The sequence below is a fragment of the Terrapene carolina genome, unplaced genomic scaffold (genome assembly GCF_002925995.2).
Source record: "Terrapene carolina triunguis isolate 2854851 unplaced genomic scaffold, T_m_triunguis-2.0 Scaffold85, whole genome shotgun sequence".
In the NCBI taxonomy this organism is placed as follows: domain Eukaryota; kingdom Metazoa; phylum Chordata; order Testudines; family Emydidae; genus Terrapene; species Terrapene triunguis.
This window is the reverse complement of record NW_020664436.1, coordinates 25,592,124-25,601,440: the sequence shown is the minus strand read 5'-3', so window position 1 is coordinate 25,601,440 and position 9,317 is coordinate 25,592,124.

Sequence of the window (9,317 nt, the reverse complement as noted above, 5' to 3'; positions counted from 1 at the left end):
ATGTTACAATTATCTAAGTCACATAACAGAAGCAAAAACCTTTAGATCTGATATTTTTTTAGAGGGATCTTGATCAGTGTTTCTTTTTAATAACTGTGCCTGCATGTTTGCACCTACTGTTAATTGTGGACAACTGGGATTGAACATGAACGTTACCTTAGCAAAACCCCCAATTCCTTCATGCAAGATTGGCCAGGAAAAAACTCCACTGAATAAAATTATTTTTAAAGTACAGATTATCGCAAAATCCTACAAGTGAAGAATGCAGAAACCTGTTAATTCATCTTGTTTTCATTCTTCCTTCTGCCCTTCTCTTGAACTTTACATGGCTTTTTTTCCTCCACTTTTGTCAGTGATGGGAAATTTCTAATCCAACATGCTGGATTCATCCCTATTTGAAAATGAAAAGGAAACACATTTGCACTGAGATACACTTAGGGGCATTTGTTACAGCCAAGACAGAGTATCAAAGTTCATCCCACAGCAGAGAGACTTGTGGCGAGAGGTAACTGCATTTGTCCCCTTTCTCCTGGCTGCTAATTATAGCTGAGCAGGTCAAAGCTGTCAAATGTTGCCACATTTGCTTGAGCTGGAGCTACAAAAAACACCCCATACTTGGATTCAAGGGCAGCGCATCCCTTGTGTATTGTCTGAGTTGACCCTTTCACAAAAACACAGACATTGTGAAGTGAGGTCAGAAAGGTATAAAGCCAGCTGCTAAACACACTTTAAACTGTAATGCTGTCTGGAGAAAGAGAAGTGATTTAAAGAACATAACATTTTAAATAAAGCTTCAAAAACTAGGCCGTCTTCTGATCTGACATCAGTTTTTCTGCTAGTGTAACTCCATTGACTTCAATGAAAGTATTCCTGATTTTCATTTGTGCAAGTGAGAGCAAAATCAGACTCAGTGCATTTAGACTGAGTGGGCCAGATTCTCTGCTGGTGTTAATCAGCACAGCTCCATTGATTTCAATCAGAATATGCCTCAAAATAACTGTCTTATTGAATTTGCATTTCATGCATATTTGAGAAACTTAATTTGAAGTGTTGCTGGGAATTTCGGGGGGCAAATTGTGTCTACTGGCACTAGCCTGTTCAAAGAGGGCACAGAAGATATAGGGCCATAGCCCTGCCCTCTTCTGCACCAACCAGCCAGGCGGGACCCTCTTTAAGGGCGGTATGGAACTGTACTGACTGGGAGCTCTCAAGGGCAATGTGCCTCATGTGTAGCACTGAGCCTCTTGGCTACCAGCTGGCTCTTCCAGAGCTCCTGCCAGGCGGTAAGAGGTGTGCACCTATAGACAGCAGCCAATGTGGGCCTTTAGCTACAGGTCACAATTACTCCCTTTGATGGTAGAACTTGGTAAATGTGAAATTAGTGTGATAAGAGTATACAACAAGATTTCTTTTGGCTCAATCCTCCAATTTGTCTAGGTCACTCTGGACCCTATCCCTACCCTCTAGTGTATCTACTTCTCCCCCCAGCTTAGTGTCATCCACAAACTTGCTGAAGGTGCAATCTATCCTATCAACCAGATCATTAATGAAGATGTTGAACAAAACCAGTCCTGGGAACAACCCCTGGGGCACTCTGCTTGATACTGTCTGCCAACTAGACAGTGAGCCATTGATTACTACCCGTTGAGCCCGACGATCTAGCCAGCTTTCTATCCACCTTATAGTCCATTCATTCAATCCTTACTTCTTTAACTTTCTGGCAAAAATACTGTGGAAGACTGTATCAAAAGCTTTGTTAAAGTCAAGGTATATCATGTCCACTGCTTTCCCCATATCCACAGAGCCAGTTATCTCATCATAGAAGGCAATCAGGTTGGTCAGGCATGATTTGCCCTTGGTGAATCCATGTTGACTGTTCCTGATCACCTTCCTCTCCTCCAAGTGCTTCAAAATGGATTCCTTGAGGACCTGCTCCATGATTTTTCCAGGGACCGAGGGAAGGCTAACCAGTCTGTAGTTCCCTGGATTCTCCTTCTTCCCTTTTTTAAAGATGGGCACTATATTTGCCTTTTTCCAATCATCCAGGACCTCCCCCGATCACCACAAGTTTTCAAAGATAATGGCCAATGGCTCTGCAAACACATCAGCCAACTCCCTCAGCACCCTCAGATGCATTAGATCCGGCCCCATGTACTTGTGCATGTCCAGCTTTTCTAAATAGTCCTTAACCTCTTCTTTCATCACTGAGGGCTGCTCACCTCCTCCCCTACTGTGCTGCAGAGTGCAGCAGTCTGGGAGCTGACCTTGTCTGTGAAAACCAAGGCAAAAAAAAGCATTGAGTACTTCAGCTTTTTCCACATCATCTGTCACTAGGTTGCCTCCCCCATTCAGTAAGGGTCCCACACTTTCCCTGACCTTCTTCTTGTTGCTAACATACCTGTAGAAACCCTTCTTGGTACCCTTCACATACTTTGCTAGCTGCAACTCCAGTTGTGCTTTGGCCTCCCTGATTACACCCTGGCATGCTCGAGCAATATTTTTTTACTCCTCCCTAGTCATCTGTCCTAGTTTCCACTTCTCGTAGGCTTCCTTTTTGTGTTAAAGCTCACTGAAGATTTCTCTATTAAGCCAAGCTTCTCCTATTCTTTCTGCACATCAGGATGTTTTTTTCCTACGCCCTCAATAAGGCTTCTTTAAAATACAGCCAGCTCTCCTGGACTCCTTTCCCCCCTCATATTAGCCTCCCAGTGGATCCTGCCCATCAGTTCCCTGAGGGAATCAAAGTTTGCTTTTCTAAAGTCCGTATTCTGCTGCTCTTCTTTCTTCCTTTTGTCAGGATCCTGAACTCAACCATCTCATGGTCACATACACCCACTTTTCAGTGGCAGATATCAACCACAATGGCATTCGCAACCACAGATGTTACACTTTGACCAGTCAGCGGGCTGAGCTATATACCATTAAATGTAAATTGAGCCTATTTCATCCATTGGTGGGAATTTACTACAAAATTGTTTTGTTAACTAACACGAATAAGGAATTTTAAACACGTTTTATTGTCAGCAAAAATGATGGATCTTTTAGTAAGGAAAAATATTTTGCAAAGAGCTATTCAAACTGGATGTTGGAGTCGTGTGGACCTTTTGCAGTGGAACCACTTGAAGCATGGCCCAGGCTCACCAGGCTTGCAAAGCATTCACAATAAACACATATAATAAACATGAGTGCTTGGTAAGGGTTCTGACTCCACCCCGTGCTAAGGCAGGTGAATTCGGCCAAGTTGTACCATCAATACGGATAATAATGTGGAAAACATTAGCCCTAATCTCTCCCTATCCCCCGCCTCGCTATTTGCATCTCCCATCTGATCCTAATATATGAGGAACAAAGTTCTAGAGTCTAATTGATTTCAGTCTTTTGCCAGATTAAATGATACACAGGAGCCTTTGCAATGGGTAGTTAATAGGGAAGTGACTTCCCATATGTGATGGGACATAGCTTTTAACTAAATCAGTGACTGAACTGTAAAAGCTGTCACTTAGAGTTACCAAGTGGATTTAGGACACTCCCAGGAGGATTTAGGGACTACATACTAATTAAGGGATGGATTTTGCTGGCCATTGTGTGGGTGTGCAATGGGAGCCTGCCGCTTTGCCTCACCCCTACCCTCCATGTAAAAGCCAGACAAAATTGCAGGTGAGCACAGGGCTATTCTGTCTCTGCTCCCCCATTTGGGAATGGGGCAGAGATGGAGCCATGGCTCCAAGACCCCTATACCAGCAGACTGATAGACAGACAGCTGCCCAAGAAAGGGGATGTTTATCCCAAGCCTAGCAGTTCTAAACCCATCTAAGCCTCTTTGGTCAAGAAATCTTGTCAGATGTGCTTTCTTATGCGATTGCCAGTTCTTCCTGGCATTGACGAGGGTCAGTAATAATGCAAGTATAGCCTTTGACATAGTATGTCACTGCTTCCACTTCCCTGGCTGAGACCAGAAAGTCCAGAGACTCCTTGAAAAAAGTCCATGAACTTTTTCAGACCTTATCAAAAGTTCTGTTCAAGTCTGTTCCAAAGTTTGGGAGGAGGTTTGAGTTGGCTTTCATTTTATCTGAACCACTGGGGAATCCGTAGTTAGACAAGCCCAATATCTGACAAGTTGCTTGGGTTTGTTTCTGTCTAGTGCCAGGAAATCCTATGAGATGGGGTGGGGTGGGGTGGGGTGGGGGGGTTCTCTTGGTGTTTTCCACTTACCCTTTCACAGCTCTTTCTGTTTTTCTATATGAATTGGGTGAGAGTAACAGAAAATAGCTTGAGAACTCCCATGAGATTTCCCAAGACAATCAAATCTGTCACTAAACACTCAGTGCCATTCTCTACAGGGATCTGCAGGGGAGGCTAAAGCAGCATGACTGGTCTGAGAGGTGTGGTTGGCCTGCAAAGTTCCCAGATCCCCAGACCTCAGTATATCTTTTTTTAAAAGTAGCTTCCCTCCTTGATAAGAAAGGACATCACCCTTGCTCTGGACTGCTGCTCAGATACTGCAGGTGACTTGCAGCTATTGGAGAACTCAGCAGCTACAATAGGGCTTTCAAAACAGGATCCAATCAGATATTCACCTCGCCTGAACTTGACATCTAAGGGGCCCAACTGTAAGCCGCTTTGAACATGTGTTTACCTTTCTAGTCAAGCTATGTTCACCCAGGGCCAATTCTAGAGGTGCTGAGCTTTTTACATTGGGCAAAACTTTCAAAAACACTTCAGTGCCTTAAGAGCCTAAAGTCCCATTTTCTACAGGGACTTGGGCACTTTGGAAGAGAAAGAGAGGCTATCTCAGTCTCCTCAGAAGAATAAGTTCAAAGAGCCAAATCAGGTCTTTTCTCAGTTTCTACTCAGGCCTTCTGCACTTTTGCTTAGTTGAGAAAGGGCCTCAGGATTTGCTCCCTTAAGCTTCTGCATCTGTATCTCTTCCAAAGTTAAAAACAAAACCCCAGGCTGCAGATTCCTTCATTGTTTTCTGACCGGCTTCTATTTTGCCTACCCAATTATACAACCAGCAGGGCTGAAGTGTATTTTAAAAAAAATCCTCAGCTGTTTATGCGCACAGATTCCATCCTGTGCAAATAAAGTTTTCTTTGGCCTGGTTTTTAATTTGTTGTGTTTCTTTCTCCCTTTGGAAGAAATAAGGCACAAAAATGAGTTGTCTGTGTGTAGCGGAGAGCAGAATGCAGGCAGCCTTTAAAAAAAAAAAAAAGTCCTATTGGGGGGCCCCATTGGTTAAAGGCTACGGCACAGTCACTCTGAAGTGAGGGTTTAATGAAGTAGCCTGTGAGAGAATGGAGGGGATGGTCCCCGCTGCACAGATGGCTCTTTGTCACCGCTGACACCTGCCATCTGCTTGTTTGTCTAAATGATGTCGGAGGGGGCATCGTGAGCTCCCAATCTGCTACACTGCCTCCACCAGCTTCCAGTGACCCCCTGACCCCTGTGTCAGACAGGTCCGGAGAGTTTGTTCTTTCAGCTCAGTGGGTTCTTCCTTCTCCATGTTTACAGCCTCTTCCCAGCCGCTGACATTCACAGCAGCACAGTTCTGCCAGTAACAGCAGCAGCTGCCTTTGGCCTGCACTAGTTTGGTTTCCCCATACACCAGGGTCCAGTTTATAGATTGCTGATCTATAAATCTCATCTTCTTCATGCATATGAAAAGAGCGGGACAGAGAGAGATTAACCTTTACGGACATGAAAGAGGTACAAAAATTTACATTGCCAGGCAGCAAATTAAATCTTTAAGGAATATTATTTACAAGCCTATTTTCCCTCCCAAGTTTACAGCCTTTTCCAATGAAATTAGAAAGCCAAATTATCTCTGGTGTAATTCCACTAGTATCCGTAGAGTTAGACCAGGGATGATTTTGGCCTCAGATATTTAACACTGGTTTTGAATTTCATCTAGTGTGAATGTGGGTGGATTTTAACGATATATCAGCTGTAGTATTAGGAAAGCTAAGGGAAAGATTTTAAAAAGCACAAATAGGAGTTTAGGACCTAACTCTCAGTGATATGGGTATCTAATGGCCTTTTGTCCCTTTAAAATCACCCTCTTAAATGTTTTTAATATCTGATAGCTGTTGGATTTGCATGCATCTGTGAACGATATTCTACCTTTCAGATAATTTTTGGAACAATAAACATACCCTATATATTTAACACAGTTCTGTAATACATAAAAGAATATCACAGTTTAGCATCAGATGAACAAATCTTTGTTGGCTGATAATCATATTTTCCTGAGTTTACAAAAAAGTGATATGCTTTTCGTTTTCACCTCAAGTAGTTTGAACAAGTGAAAGGCAGAATTTACACAGAGAAAAACATTGTTTTGCCCTGGAAATGTCCTGTTTCTGGTTTGGACAAATTCACCCACATTTGTGATTTTGCCCTAGGGAAAAAAATGAAGTTTCATTGCTTCTGATGCAAAAGAAACTAAGTTTGCTGTTATAAATGTTGAGAGTTTGGGAAGAGAAATAATGAATATTAATTATTGCTGTTATGATGTATTATATGCTTAAGGAGACATATAACTAACTGCAAGTATGTTACACATGAAGACTCATGAAGTGAAAAAATAGTCATTTTGCACAGCTCTAATGAAGACAAGAACAGAGATGCAAAGTACTGTAGGTTCAAAGTGGTCCTGGATGAGAGGAGTTTAGAATAGGATTGGGGGCTGATGTTTCTACGTGCTTTACTTGGCCCCTGTTTTTAATTCCTCTCTTTAAAACTACAAATGGCTTTCCCTGAGGTGTGTAATTTTTGCAGGTCACCTTTGTATCTGTTCTGGGAGCTGGTGGAAAAAATGCATGGTAACAAAAAACAAAACAAAAAAAGTCTGGGAAAAACTACTGTAGTCAATTTCTAAATCTGTTCTAAAAAAAATCAAATTCTAAATGTCAAGAGGTTTCAGATCATAAAAAAGATTAAAGACCTGAAAGATTTAAAGTTAACAAAATGTTTCTAGTCAGTTTGGTGCTGATGAAAAGTATCAGATGGGCAGCTCTGGAGACTGAATCCCGTGTCCCCACCCTCCGCTATCTATATATACATTTATTCCCAAGGCAGTGTCAGCCTAGGCTTCCCCATGTTACCCTGTCACTGTGCCTCACTCCTGGCACAACAACAGCAATGGGCCAGAGGATATTTCACTCTCCAAGCCAGTTTTAGATCTTGGCCTCTCTGCCAACAAGTTTGCCAATTAGTGCCAGCTGTGGTGGAGTTTTTGTGATGCAGACACCTGTTCACTGGGAACTGGACTGCGATGAAACATTTGACTTGTAAAATTAAGTCAAATCCCAGGTGCCATTGAATTTAGCATTAAAAAGCATCTAAATCTTATAAAAATCTGCATTGTGATGTCCTCTCTCTCTTAGAAACAAATTAACTGATTATTTTAAGGGGCGGGGGAATACTGGGCCCAGTCCTGTAGGCCTTATTCTAGCCTAACTTCTATTAAATTTGACTTTGAAATTTGCCTGAGTAAAATGCAGAATTGGACCCCAATAACTTAATGGTATCTGGGGTGCTATAAACCAGTATCAGACTGAGGTAACTGAGAAAAAGCTGAGGTATAGATTCTTAGCACTAGGGGCTTACCGTGCAAATGCCAACAGACCCTTAACCAGAGCAGTGCTATACAGGACAGGAGCTGCTAAAATATTGGACTGTTTTCTACTTTTTTTCTACCAGGTGCTACATATGTATGTCACTGGCCTTTGACCCTCTCTTTCTCCCCCCCCCCCCCCCCGCTTTATAACTTCCCGGCTTGAGAGCTCCCAAAGCACAGTCACTACAATTCCCAACGAGGACAACATAGCATTCCCTTCAGAAGCCACTGGTGCCACAGTCATACCCTGGAGTCATCGTTGAGCAAAGTGAGATGCTCTCAGCTCTTCCCCCAGAGAAGCTGAGCGTACTGTCTCCGCAGTGTCTTTAATAATGTTGAAAGGCAGTGGGCTTTGGAAGAGCAGATGGAGAGTGGGGAGTCCTAAGCAGCCTGGGAAATTTTCCAAAGGCCATCAGAGATACATAGGATGAAATCCTCTCCTCAGTGAAGTCAATGGGAGTTTGGACATTAACTTCAGTTGGGGCAGGATTTCACCCACACTGTATCGTTGTAAAAAGGGAAACATTACCTGACAGGACATTGGTGAGTCAGTGCATGAAGAAACTCCTTTTTCATGTATGTATTTCATTCAACTGCCATGGCTGTAGCTAGCCATTTAACATCTATACATCCGCAGGCTGATCTGTTATCTCACCCTGCAATGGCTCTATACTCTTCTAATGTAGGCAAACAGTCTGATCACTCATATAGCTAACACAGCAGGTGCAGTTAGTTCAGTGTTTCTCAAACTGGGGTCGCCGCTTGTATAGGGAAAGCCCCTGGCGGGCCGGGCCAGTTTGTTTACCTGCCCCGTCCGCAGGTCCGGCTGATCGTGGCTCCCACTGGCCGCGGTTCGCCGCTGCAGGCCAATGGGAGCTGCTGGAAGCAGTGGCCAGTAAGTCCCTCCGCCCGCGTCACTTCCAACAGCTCCCATTGGCCTGGAGCAGTGAACCACGGCCAGTGGGAGCCGTGATCGGCCAGACCTGCGGATGAGGCAGGTAAAAAAACCAGCCCGGCCCGCCAGGGGCTTTCCCTACACAAGCAGCAACCCCAGTTTGAGAAACACTGATCTAGCTAGAGAGATCTAGCATTGGGCTAATTCTGTTGTAAAACAAAAGAAACCCACAAGTGTCGTATCATTTATTTTTTCCTCCGGACGCTAACATTTTTGTGTCGTGATGTAGCTGACATCTGCCTGCCTAAACCAAACCTGCAAGGCAGCAAAGGGACTCAGAACTGAGTGGCAATGCAAGGACCTTCAAACAAATGCTGTCCTAGCATCAGAGGAATAAGTTGCACATCCATGCACAGTAAATGACAGTAAATTCCAGCTATCTCTGCCTCAGTGGGGTAAAATATACCTTCCCTTAATTCTTCTCTAATAGAACCTGTGTTAGTTGTCGAATTGCAGGCTGTTTTGTTTCTTATGATTTCTTGGTCAAAGAATGGCTTTTAATCTTTTCACTGAAAGTGGGAAAACCACAGAAAGATAAATCCCCCTATCTTGTATCCAGCAGCATGCCACTGTGGTTTCCCCATTTAAGTGTTGAGAGGTTTGAAAAATATAATGCCAATCTTTTGGTAATGGAGCTGGCATTTGAAAATCAGTTATATCATCTAGCCCAGTGTTTCTCAAACTGGGGTCGCCGCTTGTGTAGGGAAAGCCCCTGGCAGGCCGGGCCAGTTTGTTTACCTGCCC